General features: G+C 39.4%; 1 protein-coding gene across 3 annotated transcripts in view; it reads right to left on the reverse strand.

The window, feature by feature from the left end:
* Nucleotides 1-18,857, reverse strand: part of AFF3 (ALF transcription elongation factor 3) — a 336,736-nt gene that overhangs the window by 144,966 nt on the left and 172,913 nt on the right. The gene's annotated exons all lie outside the window — the stretch shown is intronic.

Genomic DNA, 18,857 nt, shown 5'->3' on the forward strand with positions numbered 1-18,857 from the left:
ACATTTTTACCATGCAATGTAGTCTGTCTGGTGAGACTAACAGAATAATTTTATTTTTATTTTTTGTAGTATGGGAACAGAAATCTCAGTTTGTGACCAAGCAATGAAGTACATCCTATGGACTAATAAAGTAGATTTCACAGGCAAGGTCAGAATGACAAATGTTTAACTCTCTGAACTTGCCCAATGGTTAATTCCTAAAATTGCCTTTTTCATATTGAAGGAATTGAATAAGCTCCTAGCTGCCACTTGTTTGTGCCTTACAGGTGACAGTTGTGCAGCAAACCCTAAACAAGGTGTGCTGCACTCCACCTTTGCCTCCGCCCTGTTATTTTATTTATTTTTATTTTTTAAAGGCATTTTTAATAGCTAAGAGATGCATGTAGCTCGAATTGACTTGCATGCAGTCATTTCTGACCCAGCTTCAGGTAGCAGGTAGACACACCTTCAATGCCATTACCAGTCAAGGAAGAATGAGTTGGTCTCCAAAGCAAGTCTGCTTTTAGGAAGGCAGGGGCTAACGGATCTGTGTGAGTTAAACACTTCAGATAAGAGACGCTTTGTTAAGAGAGGCTTCATATTCCTCTCTAGTGTAGGCTGTTATAAGATGGATGTGGTTTTTGACGTGTTCAGCAGCAAGCTATAATATTTGGTGCACAGTAGCTTAACAGAAGTTATATGAGAAGCAATGCAGAGGATGACAATCCTGAAGAGCCAACCCATACGTTTCAAGAGCTGAAGAGGAAATAACATCCTGCCTAAGCATGGGACTCACTGACACTATCAAGAGTTTGCCTGACAGATGCTTTGTGGGTTTTTGATACTATTAGCTGACTCTGGAATTGATTCTCAGTGATATTCCAAAGAGATGTGCCGAGAAATACGATCACTCCCAGAATAATACTGGAGTTATATTTCCATGACTCATTTCTTTTTAAAGAGAAAAGAAATTGTTCTAGTTTGAAAGAAGGTGTGGGTGAATCTCTTGCCCATCCTTCACGAGTGCTGATGGAAGTGCTTACTGACCCTGCATGGACTGAGATGGGGCATTTTTTACATAAAAGAAAGTCTCTGGCTCTTCTGCCAATGAACAGATCAGCCCTTTCAACATAGTTTATTAGTAATAAATGTCACCTTTAAAGCGTTCTTGATAAACAGTTTATTTCCTAATAAAAACTACATTCTTTTATTTTATTTGAGGCTAAAAAGTTACACGATTTATTATACTTCTGTAATCTACGTGGGTGCCTGTAATCAGCACATCATGTGGTTTGCAGTTTCAGTATCAGAATTGCTTTGCTTTTCAGTTCTTTGAGGAAGATTGTTCGTCTTATGACTCGCTTATCTGATAAGTGCCAGCAATTGCACTATATAGTAAGTTTTAATATACAGTAAGTTCTTTAAACACAGGCAAGCAAAAACACAGGCTACTAAAAACAGAGGCAAGCAGTTTGACATTTGGAAGGGAGCAGTCCTACAGCTGCAAGTACCTGGCATAGGTGCTAATATTTACAAAAGATGAATGAATTACATACTGAGAAATATTCCAACTGTAAGAGTTTATGACAGCAAATTGTTGGAAAGCAGAGTTGCAATGGGGACTTTTACTCTTAATGCTGTGATCTAAAAATGGATCAGTTCCTCATCTTCTTTCCTCTGTTTTTCTTTTACATGACCATTTGCTTACTTTCTAGAAAATCAAATATTGCGCATACAGAGGAAAGGTGCTTCCACCTGTAAAACTCCATTCCCAAAGTGTTTTTCCCTACAAGCTGATGTTTTGAGTCCCAAAGCTTGCATAGGAAAGAATTATGTAGCCCTTTCTTTTGAAGAACTGAAGAAGAGCTGAAGAACAGCTTTGACAACTGAAGAATTGGGCCAGACAGCCTGGGAGCTTCTGGTGGTTTTGACCTAAAGTCATCGTACTTGTGAAATACACTGCTGAGTACTTATGATTTCCATTTGCCTAAGCAGCAGTTCCTCCATGTTATACAGTGGCTGATCCCCCACTGTCACCTTCATGGAAACATCTTCTGAGAAGTCTGCTATATGCTGTGCAGAAACCAATCTGTTAGCAGGAGCAGAGCTCTTCCCTCCCTCCTTGCCTGCCCAAGTCTGACAATGATACCTTCATCCATGGAAAGGACTAGAGGGCTGATTAAAAATAAGGGTGACCTTTTTTTTTGACATGTCAAAATCTTTCATTTCTTCTTTTCCCCAAGATTATTTCTCATCCACACTTCAATGAAAAATGGCCTTAATCGTCCTTTTTTTTTTTTTCATTTAGCTTCTCTTCTCCTCCCTTTGTACTTTGAGTTGTCGTATATAATAAAGTTTTCTACATAATTTAAATTTGATGTAACCTTTTCTGACACACAGATTTAGTAATATCACTGATATTTGCCTTGGTTAATAATTGCTATTATAATGAATATCTGAATGTGATTTTACCAGAATAATATTTTGAATTGTGATCCTACCATCTATTTATTGATACCATCTGAAATTCAGACAACTTAGAAATGAAATCAAATTAGAAAACAAGAACTAAAATATAAACAGAAAACATAATATAAAAAAAAAATCTGAAAAATATGGGTTGTCAACTTTGAGCAGTGGTAAGCTTTAAATGCAGTAAAATATTTTTTAAAGAGAGAAGCATTAAGCTATGGGCACAGTCTCCTTCTGACTGTCAAGAAGAGAATCTCAAAAAACAGAAGGAAGGATTTAGGTGTCCAGAAAGGTCAACGGCAACCAGAAACATGTATAGAATATGTCCCTATGCACCAACTCTTGTGATTTTAGGCTCTCTCTGAAGATATTCAACACAGATTAAAGGCACTAGTGGTGGCATATTATTATGTAAAGATTTTTTTTTTAGTACATGGTGTGAAATGCTTGAAAATGTAAGCCTGAAAGGCAACTGTCTAACTAACTAAATAAAAAGGATTCAACTTGGAATTCAAAAGGATTGTGAGAATAATATTTCATGCACAGCTTCTTTTTTCTGGTCAGCTAACTTGTCTGTCTTTGGTGTTAGGGATTGGCAGTATTGGCATAGAATACCCACTGGACTGAAACCAGCATTTCAAAGCTACTGATGAACAGCACTAACAATGTAAATGTTCTTAAGATCCTCTGCACCTTCAAACTGATGTTAAGAGTAAAGATTGGTGCAAATGATTTTTGAAATCAGAAAGAGAAATAATCCTGGGATGTTTTAAACATAAATAGGACAAAAAATATTTCTGAAATATCTTGAACCAAGTAATGTTCCAGGCATTACAAGGTAAGGGTCTGATCTTAAACCAATTTAGATCTTTCTCCCGTCTTGATTGCACTAACCTTAGAGTCCTGAACAATGTTAATAATGTTTTTAACTAAAAGAAACACTGAGACGCCATTTGGGGTCCCAAAGTGTGGAAAACAGATCTCTAGTCTGAAGAATAAAGCCCTGACCAGACTGCTTAGAAATGGATGTAGAGAAGCATGCGTGCCCATCTGCAGGACATGTTATCTGAGATGACGGTGACAACCCTCCTCCTCCTGCAGCCAGAGATGTACCAGACCAAAGGCCAGCTCAGATGGTCTGGGATGGGGAGGACCAGCAGAGGTTGCATGTGCAGGGACAAGGTGGGCAAGGGGACAGCAGAGGAGGCATCTATGGGAAGGGACGTCCAAATTGCAACAGGCCACTCAGTAGAGGTCTCAGTAGACCTCTGATTGCCCCCATTTTTATTAACATATGCTTCTCCCTGTAAGGGTTACAGTGATGCTGTTTCCAGCTGACATCTTTGTGGTGGTGGCAACGGCACGTTTCATCCACATGCACATTGTAATTCTGCAACCGTGTTCTTCTCTGCCTGTCGTAAATCAGTTTTCAGCAGTCATACGTAAATGTCCAGCTCTACAAGTTAAAAATGTCTAAACCTAGTTAATCTTAGTCAGCATACAAGCTATGCTTTTCTTCTCACTGAAGGGAAAACCTTCAGATAAAGAAATCTATAGTACCGTGTATCCTTGCTCCAAATGTTTCTGCAGCAACAATTAAGTAACGAGACATTTCCTGTGGATTAATGTCAGCTTTGTGGTGTTTTGTTTGGGGCTTTTAACCCTAGCTTGTAGGTAATTTTTCAGGAAAAGTACCATGCAGAGGTAAATAATAGTATTTACTCCAAACTCAAGGCAATGCTGTTTATCTAGTGCTATCAATCTTGCTGTGTGGTGTATGATTCTAGGAATGGGTGAACTGATTCAGAAAAATTGTAATTAAAAACAAGCTATGAATTCAGTCTCATCCAAATTTAAGTTCTTGCCACATGTATTACCTTGTTCATTCACTGCCACAACTCGAACGTATCATTGGCCCATTAAGAAAACTGACTGTTTAATCCTCCTCTTTGCTGGCGCTCACCTAGCCAATTCTTGATTCATAATATTTTGTCTCTCTCAGAGGGTGATTTAAGAAATTTTTGTAGCATCTCATAAAGGACCCTGTCAAATACCTTTTGAAAATTATCTTAGCTGGCTCAACTTCGTACACAGCTCTACTGACGTGTCACAGGAATTATAGGGGATTGGTGAGACACAATTTTCCTTTGCAAATACTCTGCTGGACAGCACACAGGGACCACAGAGGGGCTCTCTCTATAGTCACCTACACTGAAATGCAGCTTTTAGGTAGGCATTGGATATATTTTTTCAGCTGGAAGTAGAGGCAACACAAAACTAACAAAGAGCTTTCCAAGAACCCTTAGCAAGTGACCAGAGAACACCGTATGAAAACCTCTAATCCAGTTACTCTTCTCTCTTCACAGAACATATTTTTATTTTTATTTTGAAACACAGGAGACTCTCTCTTTAAGTGTTGTCAGCTGGCAAAGATCCTTTTCAATTCAGTGAAGCTCCACTGCCACTAGTTGACAATATGGCTATGATTTTAGTGTCAAACATCCAAAGCAAAGTGTCTGACAATGAAACTTTTGGATACTATGTTGAAGCTGACAGCATTTCACTATGATAAGATTCTCATGATATGAAGAATCAAATTTTCATTTTTTAAAATTGATTTCTCTAGTGTCTGTTATTGCTTTTCTCACCCAAGCCGCAAATATACATCTGTAAAATAGCAAGATAAAGCTGTTTCCTCTTGTTTCTTTAAGATGTCACTTTTCCAAACTACACCTACACTCCTTTTCTCTTCTTCTTCATAAATTCTCTATTTTCCATTGAACACTTGATCATTTTCTTCTTTCCATTTGAACATCTTTTATTTTGTCATTATCCTTTTGGCAACGTGTTATTCAGAACTACCATGACCCAACAAAATATCTTGCCATTTTTCATCTTCTGTTGTTTAATGTATTACTTCATTTCCATCCACTTATTTACGCAGATTTTGATTTATAGTTAATATTTACGTCATGTATGGTGTCAAATGCTTTCTAAACTTGAGATAAATGACAAACATGGTTTTGCACGCACACTAACTGGAAGATGACACAAGGGAACCACTATGAGCTCTCTGTGACGGAACAAGAAATAGTCTTAAGGATACCATTTGTGCTGAGCTGGGTGCTGGTTCAGCACCAAGTCACAGCCAGCAGTTCTGTCTCCCTTATTCCTGCTCAAATGATTTCTAGAAGTCTTTTTTTTTTTTTTTTCATGGCAATCTGCTGCTACCAGCTACATGCTACCAGCTACATGCTACCATATTTCCCCTTTGCCTCCAGTCCCAAGACCCTTCCAAGGTCCTATTGCTTTCTATGTTATGAATTTATTTCAATGGGCTTCATCAGAATAACATTCAAAGATATATGACAATCTGGGAGAGTGTTTGTCAAGGAATTTTTTGTCTTAAGCAAAGAAATAAAAGCAATTGTGTAGCTTGTGACAGAGTCTTTTGTGCTGTGCTTAGTTCTTCAGACCCACACAGGTGGACATCACCTTAATTGCTTAATGGAAACAGGACTCTATGTGTGTGTGTGCATGTGTATGTGCATCTTAGGGAGAAAGCAAGAAAGCAAGAGAAAGAGAAAGAGAGAGAGAAAGAGAGAAAGAGAGAAAGAGAGAAAGAGAGAAAGAGAGAAAGAGAGAAAGAGAGAAAGAGAGAAAGAGAGAAAGAGAGAAAGAGAGAAAGAGAGAAAGAGAGAAAGAAATTAGGCCCTTGGAAAGGGACAAGGTCAGAGATCTTGCAGACTGCAGCATTAAATAATGTGTTCAGCATTAAATCTCCAGATGTTTGGTATCTGCAGAACTAAACCACTCCAAATCGTGAACATTTGTAATGTGATCTGTGGATTAAATCACTCTATAGCAAATCACAAATGCCAATGCAATAAATTTATGTTTGGAATATATCTCTGCTTTAGTGGAACCATCCTGCAAATAACCTGCAACATTTAGTCAAGGTTCAACAATCTAGGACAGATAAACATGAAAAAATTCTACATCCACTTACCAAACTGACTTACTTAGTTCCTTCAATGTGTGATTATAATTCTTTAACAAGGAGTCTTGCATATTGTTATTCATTTATGGGGTCCAAATGAGCTTATCAGCTATGGATATCCAAGAGAATAACAGCTTGATCCTAAGAGCAAGTGCTAGCTAGGGCATAACCTGTGCCAAGCTCTCTCATACCAGAGTTAAAGCCAGAAAGATTTCTTACCCCTATCATGAAAGAAAGAACATGTACAGGTATATCATAGAACAGAATTTAGGGGTGTTCCATGAAAACTTTTAAATATTCTTCACTCAGATAACAACATCAAAAAAAAAAAAAAAGGAGACAAAACTGCCCTCTATGATCTTAGTTGGGAAGCTATGTTTTTAACTGAATGCACTGGGCCATATGATATGACAAACTGTCTGAAAACCAGCCTTGCCTGGGCAAGCTGAGATGATGTGGTTAATCAAGGTACAATCTTTATTAGTGCATTAACCTCCTGCACCCAAGGACTGTGGATTCTAATTCCTGAATTGCCATGCAAGACTGATGCAGCCAGTTTTCTGGTCTCAGTTGGCAGCAAGCTAACAGAAGTGGCTAATGAAGATGAATAGCTGCCTCTTGGGAGTTGGGGGAGGAGAAAGAGGAAAGGAAAAGACCTAGGATACTTCAAGGTCCAGATCTCTGCATGATTTCAAATAATAATGAAAAAGTGCACATAGTTGACATTTTCAGAGATCATAACAAGCATGTTAATTGTGCAGTCTGCTAACAAAGGAACGGTAGCAGCCTCAGGATTGCTCTGGAAATATTTCAAGAAATTAAAACAAAGGCTATCAGAAATAAAGACCAAGACACTGGTCAGGGTCTTACTTTGTATTTGATGGATGATTGTATTAATATGGACAAAGGAGCAAACAAAAAAATGCCAAAAGCTACAAAACAGACACATTTACTATGAAAAACATCTGTGGTTTGGAGAACACAAAATGCCACCATGGTAAATATTTAGCAGTGCTGAAATATCTGACAAAAATATGCTGCTAAATGTAAGGATGTCATCAAAGAAAGACTTGTGTGTGTGGGGAAAAAAAATACATTTCTGAAACTAGGCTTTTTTTTTTTTTTTTTTCAGGATTCTTGTCCTGTGTGATTCTGGAAGCTTTCTGATAGGTACATTAATGGTACTGATTCATCCCCTGGACAGAAGGTCAAATAGTCTCCAGATTGGCCTAAGCTGATCTTAGTTCCAGTCTTTTATACTTGTGAAGCCAGTTTAAGAGGACTGAGGTACCAGAAAGACTCACATCGTCCCTGGGAACCCGAGGGCTCATACAAAGAGTGCTTTTATGCATCTACAGTGGATGCTCACCCGTGGGTATGAATCAATAATTTTAACTCAGCCAACTAATTGAATATTTCAAGCTTCACAAACTTATGGGTAGTATAGCAGTGCCTGTGTGCTCTGTGCACAGGTTATGTGCAGACATTACATGAAATAAACATCTTGTGCCCTGTGTTGAGGTGTAAGGTACTACCAGAACACCTTTTGGCTAATGGACCTGCGAAGCTGCCAGCCTTAACAAGGTGAGGGAAGGCTTCTGTTTCCTGCTACTACAACAACCCCCTTGGTTAGGGTGAAAAGGTGATAGAGAGGGTAAAAAAAGTCCACAGAAGGAAAGAAATCAGAATTAAAGTATTAGAACTTAAAGTGGTCTGAAATGTGGTTCTATGAAGCACAGCTCGGTAAGGTTTTGCCATTACAGTTTCTCATGACATTAGAAGAAATGTGCTAAATTTGCAGGTAAAAATTACAGCAGGCTGGGACCTCAGAGTACGGATCTGAGCACCAAGGCAGGTGCTCTTTTTCTCTTTTCCCTTCTGTAGCACAGAGAGTTTCTGCAAGGCAAAGTGGCCTGTAAATCCTGCCTGGACAACCTTACATGGATGTGGCTGACTGCAATTAGCAAACAATTTTGTTTATGACACTCTGACAACTTGGGGAATCTGTTCATATACAAGGCATTTATTCTGAATGAGATTAAGAAAACAGTGTAGCACTGCATGCTTCAGTGTATGTGAATTCAACCATCTGTTCTCAAGGCTGCCTGTGTACCTCCTAGATCTGAATTGACAGAAAGACGTTAAATCTTGATGATTCTTACTCTAGAAGGAGAACAGCGGCACAAAGTGGTGGCTGAAGCTGACAGAGACCAATTCAGCTAAGAGTACAGATATACAAAGAGCTGAGCACGGACAAACTCATTACTATGAATGAAGGATACCAGATATTCCTAGTAAAGTGGGACAGTGCACAGAGCACAGTCAATTGAAAGTAATCTTCCACTATTTTAGGGACATGGTTTAGTGGGTAATATTGGTGGTCAGGGGATGGTTGGACCAGATGATCTTGGAGGTCTTTTCCAACCTTTATGATTCTATGATTCTATGATTCTATCTCATGCTTTGGCCCAAAGAGCTTGTTCAATCATTGTGTGTTTGAAAAAGGGAGAAGTAACGCAGTAGAACTTTGTGAGGCTGATGTTGGAATGGCCTGTTTCCTTTGTCAACATTTCTTCAAAAATGCTGGAAAGTGAGAGAAGGTGAAAAGAGGATCAAAAATGATGACAGATTTAGAGAGATCAGCCCCAGTAGAATAAGAGGTACTATGTTTTAATCTCATGAATATCTGCGGGGTGTGTGTGTATGTAAACAAACACCTTTATTCTAACATGACTTTTAGAAAACTTGTTTGCAGCCAAATGCTGCCTTCTTGTATCACAAACCAGCAGCTAGAAGGAGAAAAAGGCAAACTGAATTTAGGCAGAAAAGAACAACGTCTCACGAGCTGGTGGTTCACTGCTGGGATACTGCTACAGAAATACCTGTATTCATTCCTTGAAGTCTTCAGATCAAGAAAGGATGCTTTTCTGAATGATATGCTGCAGCCAAATACAAGGTAATAGGCTTAAAACAGGGGAGAATGACTGCAGTTATCTGGATTGTTACACAGGTCAGAACACTAGTCAGACTGGGTGATAAAATACAATGTTCAGACTCACACGTAAAATGTACCTAAAGTTGGATTCATGTTCTTTGTTTTGGAGCTTTTTTTCAGTCCATCAAAACCCTTAACATTTATGTTACACCATCTTGTAGGTCATGTCTGTATCTCCAGTGCTACCATATTTCTGTATCTTGGCCATCTTCCTATCAGGATCAGGCTCAGGAATGCATAATGCCCCTCTTTGCTCCCTTCCCTATGTTTCCTAGAAACATGTGTACTCCACATGACCTTCTAATACCTTCACATTAAAAATGCATTGGTGTTCTGGAAAGGTCAGCTGTGATCACCTAAAATGTTTTCCTTAATTATATAGATAGCCCAATTTTAGGTTTTCCAGTTTTAATGGTGGCAAACAGGTTACTAGGCTGGTTACAATTATGTCACCTTTTTCTTCTAAAAAGTCACATTTGGATTTTGTCTCAGCCTGGGAGAGTGGTTGGGGTGCGGACAGCAGAGGAAAGCTGTGGTGCTCCCCATTAGGTACTCATCTTCACTCCCTGTGGATGGGACCGGGCCGTGCAGAACGGTATTCCAGCAGGTCCACTTAGGCCACCAGCTGGCTCTTTGACTCCTGTCATCTTCAGTAATGCACATGCCCTCCTTCCCCTGATAGGCGTAGAGGAAATACTTGGGTCTATGTACTCCCAACTTCTTACCTCAGGGCCTGGAGAATGAGCCCTGACAAGAAGTGGGGGCCAGGTGCAAACATTGTCCTCCTCCCCCCAGGGCTCACCAGGGAAACAACCCAAACTCTCTCCAGAGAATCTGCCATCGATGCAGGAATGATACAAAACCACTTTAGGTGATAAGGTGGCAGAGTGGGGCTTGGTACTAGAGCCAGAGACTGCTGGGTCTGCTCCAAGGTTCACCATGAGGTAAAATGCTGGCCAGAGCCTGCTGCATTTGGGGAACTGAGCAGTAGTATGTGAGAAGTAGTCCAGTTCCTATAGGTATATGCAGATGTAGGTTATAATCTCTGTGATAAGCAGAGTCTTACGGCATGTGCATGGCACAGTGCATACTTACGCTATGATTTTGTTCAGAAGTTACGAGGAGTAGCAGTTTTCACTGACTTTAATAGCACATGTGGGCAGAGATTTGGAGAACCAGGGTAGTCCCTCTTAGATAAATTACTAGATAACTTTGGAACTTAATCTGCAGTGAAAATGAAATCTTAAATCTTTCACAGTACAATGGTAGAGGTTCTCTTGGAAATGATAAAACATGTAGTTGAACCTCCTCGAAACGACCATAAGACTGCACCTTCAACTGTTGAATTTAGCAACCTGTGAATTGACAGAAATGTTTGTGGACAAGAATATCTGACAGCATTTTAGAGAGGTGAAGTGATCTCCTTTTCTTTTTGACATCTTCCAGTGCCGATGTTTGAATGATTTGATTGAAAATGTGTCTCAAAACCAAAATGAGACAAGAGGAAGAAAAGATGCACCAGAGGACTGCTCAGAATAGCTGAGGATTTTAGTAGAGAAGTCCCACTGGATGCACTCTCTATCTGAAGTCCCTGAAGTCCTTCTGAGACCCCATCCATGCACAGTGTGAACATTGGCCTGTACAGACTACATGCAACAGCTGTGGAGGTTTCATTGTTCAGAGCAGAGGCAAAATTAAAATCTGGGAAGTGATAAGACGCTTGTCCTACTGCTATGTTCCAGTCTTTGTTTGCCTTAATGAGGCACGGACAGATAATCCAGGACTTTTGTGTGGCAGTAAAGGGTTTGGTGAGCAGGCCGCGCTGGCATCCCATTGTCATCATTTTTATCCATTTCTCAGAGTCAAAGCCACCAATCAGCAGACACAAACAGACTGTTTTTCAAATTAATCTGTGGGTTGTTTTGCATGCTTAGGAGAGAGATCCTGTGAAGGGGCCAAATGGAGGATGGGCACCCAGGGCACTGCCCCTGCTTGCAGAGCTGGCACAACCACTGTTGGTGCGATTTAGGGGCTGCAGCTTCAGCCTTGGAAAAGGGACCCAGATTTGGGCCCTGAAAAGACCAGCAAGGGGGAGGAGAAGCCTTGAGGCCAGTCCACTGTTTCTATATTGTGAAATGTTAAGTTTGCCAGCAGCATGGTGCTTCTGGAAGCCCTTGCAAGGATGTTTCTCCCACCTGGGCTGCCACTGCTCCCCATGGTGTTCTCAGGAGCATAGATCAGCACTTCTCACTGCTCCCTGCTCTGCGGGGTGGCCTTTGGCAAGCTTGCTGCCAGCAAGGAGGGCCCATTTGTTTGCTCCAGTTGTCCCTAGGTGATCTGGCATTTCTTGTTAAAACTGATTGTGAATTGTGGTTCTCTTGAGCTGCAAATATGCCCATAGAGCAGTGAAGGAGACCTTTCTTTAACTGTGCAATTCACTCTTATCTACTGTTTATATTAAGTGGTTCTTCAAAGCTATCATTGTCTCGAGTTCTGTCTGCTTTAAGCCCTGAAACAATAATAGTTAGTGCTTATTTTACACACTGTCTTTCATTTGCAAGGTATTCTACAAACTTGAATTAAGCATCGCAGCACCCTTGTAATCTCTGTAAGTATTATGCTACCATTATGAGGTAAAACACATAAAAATGGAATTAAGGTTGAAAGACTCTTCAGTCAGAAAATCCCCTAAGAGAATCTTCTCATTTCCCTATCTTGGCACAAAAGGTATTGAGGGTAACAATGCCATTCTGCAACTCCACTTGGAAAAAGTAAGAGAAGGTATGATATATACCAAATATACTCTGCTCCCAAAGCACATGTTCCATTACACCCTTTGTTTCATTAAGACTCAGAGTAACACTACCACCTTATTCATTATCATAGACATTATCTGCATAAGCAGTTCACAACTATTTAAAAAAAAAACGCAATGGTTTTAAACCTCTTTTACAGTGTTACAGAGTGTTACAGACTGCATGAATGTTTTTTTTTTTTAACTGAAGCCAAATGAACTTAATTTACCTGAATTGTTTAAAACCAAATGAGATAAATTATTTTGAATGGAAACAACAACAACAACAACAACAACAACAAAAAACCACAACCAACTCCAAACCCCAAAATATCTTTGAAACAGTTTATAAGTAGTCTGGTTATGAAATGAGTAAACTTGATTAGATGAATGGCTCGTATCCACAGAAAGCCTTCATGATCTACTGTATTGTGCTGCCTCACCATTTCTAGATATTTGCTGGTAATGTATGAGAATCGCAGTACGAAGACAGCTTGGTTTTACAGCTAGGATGTTATGAAAAATGACACTAACAAAAGTTTTTACAACTCTCTGAAACATTCCTAAAGATGTTTGCCAGCAAACAGTAGGTGATTATGAAATTATGGGCTGTGTCATGACAGAGGCATGAAAGGAAGTAAAATGGTTACAAATGATTGTTTATTTTTGAGCTCTTAACTGCACATGATTTACTTGTTCACTTTACAGAAAAATTAACATTCTTCTGCTGTCATGTGAAAGAAAATGAGAATGTATGTATGTTCTTTTTTCACCTCATAAAAAATATGTGGAAAAATTGAAGTAATACATAAAGAAAAAGGAAACAGTGCACACCATTATCACATTTTAATTATTACTGATTGTTTAAAGAGCAAGAAATTAGGATGAGAAGCCTTAGCAGTGGAAATGTAAAATCTTAAAAGGGCTGTTTTGTAGCAGCAAGTATTAACTTTTAATTTCTCTTCAGGAGAACCATCAAACTGCTGTTCACTGGAATAAGAAGATTCACGTTATGCCTAGGTATCAATTAATTTCCACTTAAGTCTTAAATAAGTCTCCTACCCAAAGAAAGATTTTACCACTGTTGATTAAAGGTGGTTCTTTAGATCACTTTTTTTTTTTCACTTTGGAAAAGTTTCTTAGTAAGACACAGCAGCATATGTATCTTTCAAAGCTTTACTGTATGTAGAATCCCATCAAAAGAAATATCACAACATAGAGCTTTTCTCCTTCGAGCAATAAAAGTGTAAATAAGGAACACCCTCCACATGAAATGAAGAGAGTTAGAGATTACTTCAATGGTAAAAGAGTACTGTAATCAGAACATTTCATGCTTTTTGTGTGAGAAAAAGGGGATCCTGGAATTATGCCAGGAGGCTTAAAATAATTTGCATGGGCAAGGCAATTGCATCCAACTGGTGTATGTTGAGAAGAGAAACAACAATTACCTAGAGATGACTCAGCTAGTGCAACTCTGTGTACAGAATCTTAGGCATGAAAAACACCCTTGGTACAAACTCAGTCCTCCCCAGTGCTGAATCACACCAACCAAAAGGAACTGGTTACAGTCAGGCAAAGCAGAGTGGCCTGCCAGGGGGGTTGCAGAGATTATTCAGCAAACGGAAGCATTGATAATACCTGTGGACAAGGCAGGCAGACGTTTTAAGCCAGAGCACGTTATAAAGTGAGATGAGAAAAGATAAAAACTGTACTTTCAAATTAATCCTTTAATGCCAACTAGCAGTAAAGCTCTTAGTAGAGTCTCTTTGGTTTTATTGATAAGTTCAATGTGTTGAATCCATATCCATATTTTAGCCCCAGTGCCTGGATTCGCATTGCCATTGGTTTCTGATGCTTAATCTCATTAGTACAGCTATTTGTATTGATATACCCAATAAGGCTGCTAATACTATCTTAGCTAAGTGTTATTTATTGTATCTGTATATACAACAATATTAACACAGTCAAGCATCAGCATCGGCACTTGAGGGCACCATTAAATTCACCCAGTGTTCAGTGAGAGATTTAATGATGGATTTAATGGCATTAAATAAGAAAAAATGCCCTTGGCCTTTATATTCTCATTTAAAAACATATAAAAGAGTAGTAATTCAGGCAGTTATACTTCTTTCAAAGATTTTCCTTTAAATCACACTTAGCAATATGAGATCAGGTATACTCTGGCTGTTATTGTATCTTCACCAAAGACAGCAGCCCCTGACCTATCAGAATTACCAAACTGTTGGTAAATCCAGGTCAAATTCCTGTGTCAAATATGGGTGAGTGTACTTCCGAAATGATGCAGGCAAAGGTTGGTGGAAAATTAGCAGCATGGTGTTCCCTGTGAGCTACATTACAGAGACCTCTGTGAGCATCAAAGGCAAGCAAAACCATGAAATACCTGGACATTCAATTTTTATGCTGAATTATTTCATGGAATTTCATTTATTTATTTATTTGTTTGTTTATTTATTTATTTATTTAGTGCAGTGATATTCTTACTGAGTCTTCCCATAGCTTGTGGTTGTATTTATCTTGATATCTTTCAGTCTCCAGACATCTGTTACCAGAAGGACCTACCAATGTTCTCTAGCCCATCAAACAGAGAATTTCACCTAAGGATGACAGGTATGGCTTTTTTTCTGTCTCTGAAGCAATCACACCCTTCAGGTCCAAGGACCTAGGGCTCAGACTGAAACCTGAAACCTTCTTCATACTCTGCCCACCCCAGTCTGACCCCTTAGAATCAATTTTATCACCAAGGGGAAAGAAGAAAAATGTTGGAAGACAAAGACGTTCTCTCTGTGAACCTTGGCAGAGGTTAGGGGATCACTTGGGCACCTGTAAGTTCTTCTTAAGATTGGAAACTCTGGGCCAGATGTGCACGCTCTCAGTGGCTTCCATACATAGGAATGAATTTATACCACAATGAAAAAGCAAGTGTTCAGTCATACAGTCATAGGCTTTTTTTTTTTTTTTTAATGTATTTTCAGTGTCTGTCATGAAAAAAGATTATGGCTGGCAACACAAACACTTATACTAGCAATATGAATACTGACAATTAAAAGATAACTGTAAAACCATCATATTTGAATTTGAAACCAAATTAAAAAAGTTTTTTTTCAACACTCTTGGCATTAAAGAGAATATGGATCAAATCAAAATTATACTTCCACACATATGGGTAATAACACTTAAAACTAGATCCTTAGTAGCAAATCATGCAAAGAAACATCAACAAAAAAAGCCCAAGTGACTGCTTATCAGGAAACATTCACATTTTACTTTGAAATTTCCCTGCTCGTGAATAGTTCTATCAACACAGCTACTCAGGCATTTTGAATAAACTTACCATATAACATCTCACAAGATAATGTACCTAGTTTAAACCATGAGTTATGCAACTGAGACAAAGAAAGGGACAGGACATTCTCATTTCTTCACGTATCCAGACACACTGGATTAATTATAGAACATTATATAAATGTGTATGAATTTGATTCCACAGTGTTTTACAAAACAAGGCTAAAATATCACTGATGTTCAGCCACATCACCAGTGGGAAAAGCCATATAGGATACACAGTTCACAGCACAGCAGTAAGAGGGTGGAGACTGCGTGAAAGGAAATTTTATCCAAGGATGAGAAGAAATCCCATTTCTTATCAGACAAGCCCCCAGGTCTCGGATGTCATTTCAGAACACAGGTCTTTGGCTGTTACAGATACAGCTAACATCCTTATACCACAAAACACAGGGTTCTCAGTTTATCTGCTACAGAAAAATAAGCCAATACAGGAAAATAGATTCCTGTCCATGCCATTAGAGTGAGGACTCCTGCATTCATCTGCATGTCCTAACGATTTTGGTGCATGAGACCACGGGTATACACAAAGCTAAAGCATAGTTTATGCCTCTGTAAATGTGGTGCTTATGTGTATCAATTTTGCATTTTTTTGAATAATAAGGAAGTAAATTTTAATTGCTTTTTACAAAGTATCTTAAGGGGTAAAGTTTGTTGAGAAAGTACCAGTGTAGCTACCACAGAGCTGTCTTCTCTTGTAATTGACAAGGTGATTTTTTTATTTTATATTTTTTATAATCACTAACAGTATGCTATCCAGTATTAGGCATTCCTGAAATTTCTGTGTAACACTTCAGCATCTTCAGATGAGATACTCGTGATGAGTCTTTCAGAGGCTTTACTCATGTCTATGGGTGCTCAGAGACAGCTCCTGTTGAAGTCAGTGGAAATAAGATGCCCAGGAAAGGGAAAACTACTAGTAGCAGTAAGGATTTAAAAATGCTTGAGGAGGTAAAATCCCTTCCTGAAGCTGTCTGTTAAAATGATATACTTTTAAGAGATTGAAAAGATTCATCCAGAATTTGCTCTGTTGGTTAAATAATACTTACGCAGGTTTTTGCATGCCGATTATGTATCAATTATTGTATAATTGCATCATTACTTTAATTAGATTAAACTACATAATTGGGATGTCTAATTACAGAATGAGGGGGAAAAAAAGGTAACTTTATGTTAATAGTAGTTCCTGAAGAGGGGCTGTCCACAAAGATTTTGCTCCAGGGACAAGTTTATTGTGCACGAGATACTGGTTTCCCCTACAGCAGCATCTGCTGTGGTCCCAGGTGCACATCCAGATGTGGGAGGAGAAATCTTACCCAAAGAGCAATGGAAGACAACTTTATCAGTGCCGTTTACCAACTGGAATTGAGGTCTTGGAGAGGTGAGTGAGTAAGCAACTTTAGGAAGCAGATCTCAGTACCTCATCAAATGGAGGAGAACGGGCTCTCCCTCCAGCTAGGAATACATGCTGTCTGCAAATAATCTGATTTTGGGATGTGAAACTACTTATAATCATGACGAGGAGTTGGTGATCATAGAATCACAGAAGGGCTTGGGTTGAAAGGGACCTTAAAGATCATCTAATTCCAACCCCCTGCAATGGCAGGGACACCTTCCACTAGCCCAGGCTTCCCAAAGCCCCATCCGGCCTGACCTTGAACACTTCCAGGGATGGGGCATCCACAGCTTCTCTGGGCAGCCTGTGCCAGGGCCTCACCACCCTCTGGGTGAAGAATTTCTTCCTAACGTCTAAGCCAACTCTTCCCTCTTTTACTTTAAGGTCATTCCCCCTTGCCCTATCACTATGTGCCCATGTGTAAAAAGTGGATCTCCCTGAGTAATGATTAGTTACATTCTGGACCCACTCAGTGAAGTGCTCTACACACACCATGAAAGAGCATTTCCTGCCCCAAAGAGCTGGCAGCCCAAACATATGAGATGAAACTCAAGATGGATGCAGAGAAAGGGAACAATACACGGAAACTACGATTTAATTTTGATTAGCTGGACAGTCTTAATTTCAATAAGATTGTATTGACGCATTTTGGTAGCCCAACTTCTGCCAGGCATATTTGTGATTTTTCTTTATTTTTCCTAGAAGTATCACAGTGCATTTGACAAGTGGGCTGATCAGAAGCATCGTACACCACTATATCCTATACAAGAGATGATAATTAAGTTAGGGGCAAGACCAGCAAGGGCCAAGAGATGTTATGTTTGACAATACAGGAAAACAGATGCCAGCAAATGGTCCCATGGCTGAAGCTCCATATTGGCTCAGTGTCTCTTTTTTTTTTTTTCTTTTTCTTTTTTTTTTTCTTCCCTCCAAGCTGATCTAACTGTAATGAAAGTGACAAGGCCAAAAACATCGTGACATGAGTGGATGTGACCCTGCTGTTGGGATCCAACAACAAAGCTGATAGATGTGCTCTGACTGAGCTGATCAGAGAGTGAGCTGCTGGGAAGCGATCCAGTCCATACACTTCTTGCATTTAGCTTTGTAGAGGTTTCTGCACTTGGCACTAAGATGTTTTGAAGAGTGTTGTCCAAAAAATGTCAGACTATCAGGTTCTGGCTGGCACCAGGTGTGAAATTTGGCTCTGGTTCTGGGAGACTAAGATTCACAGAAAGGCAACAGACAGGGCTGGCAGATCCATCACACTGGAGAAACAAAATTACCCGGATCCAGCCTACTACTTGAGTTTTCTAAGAATTATGGGCATCCTGAGAGGCAGTGGGGAAGCAGAGAATTTTATGGAGTAAAACATCCAGTATTTTTAGTGAAGTGCATAGCAAATAGAAGCTGGTAATATGGCTCTTCCTGGTCATGGAGATTTTTTCATCCAGAAATCCCTGTAGACCCATGAAAAGTTGAGCTGATGTGATAGGGAGTTGTACAGACCATGTCAGTGTGTGGCAGCCAAAAATATGTATCGTCTTGAAAGACATGTGTCTCCTTGACAAAATGGAAAAAAAGCCAACCTTGTTTCCCAGGACCTGGATAAATTCTCTTGGTTAATTCTTTAAACTGAATGTGGGTTGAGAGACTTCTCTGTCTTTTGCATGGAGAAACAATGGGTGATTAACTGAGCCAACTCATCTACTTATGGTGGAAATTTCCCATCCAGTTAGGTATACTACTGACTTCACTGGCCATGCAATCACCTTTTCAGGGGTTTTCATAGAGACCAAACCAGATAACAAGGGGTCAACTGGCAAAACTTCACAAATAAAATATGACTTTATGGATAAAG

The sequence above is a fragment of the Anser anser genome, assembly GCF_964211835.1.
Source record: "Anser anser genome assembly, chromosome: 1".
Lineage (NCBI taxonomy): Eukaryota > Metazoa > Chordata > Aves > Anseriformes > Anatidae > Anser > Anser anser.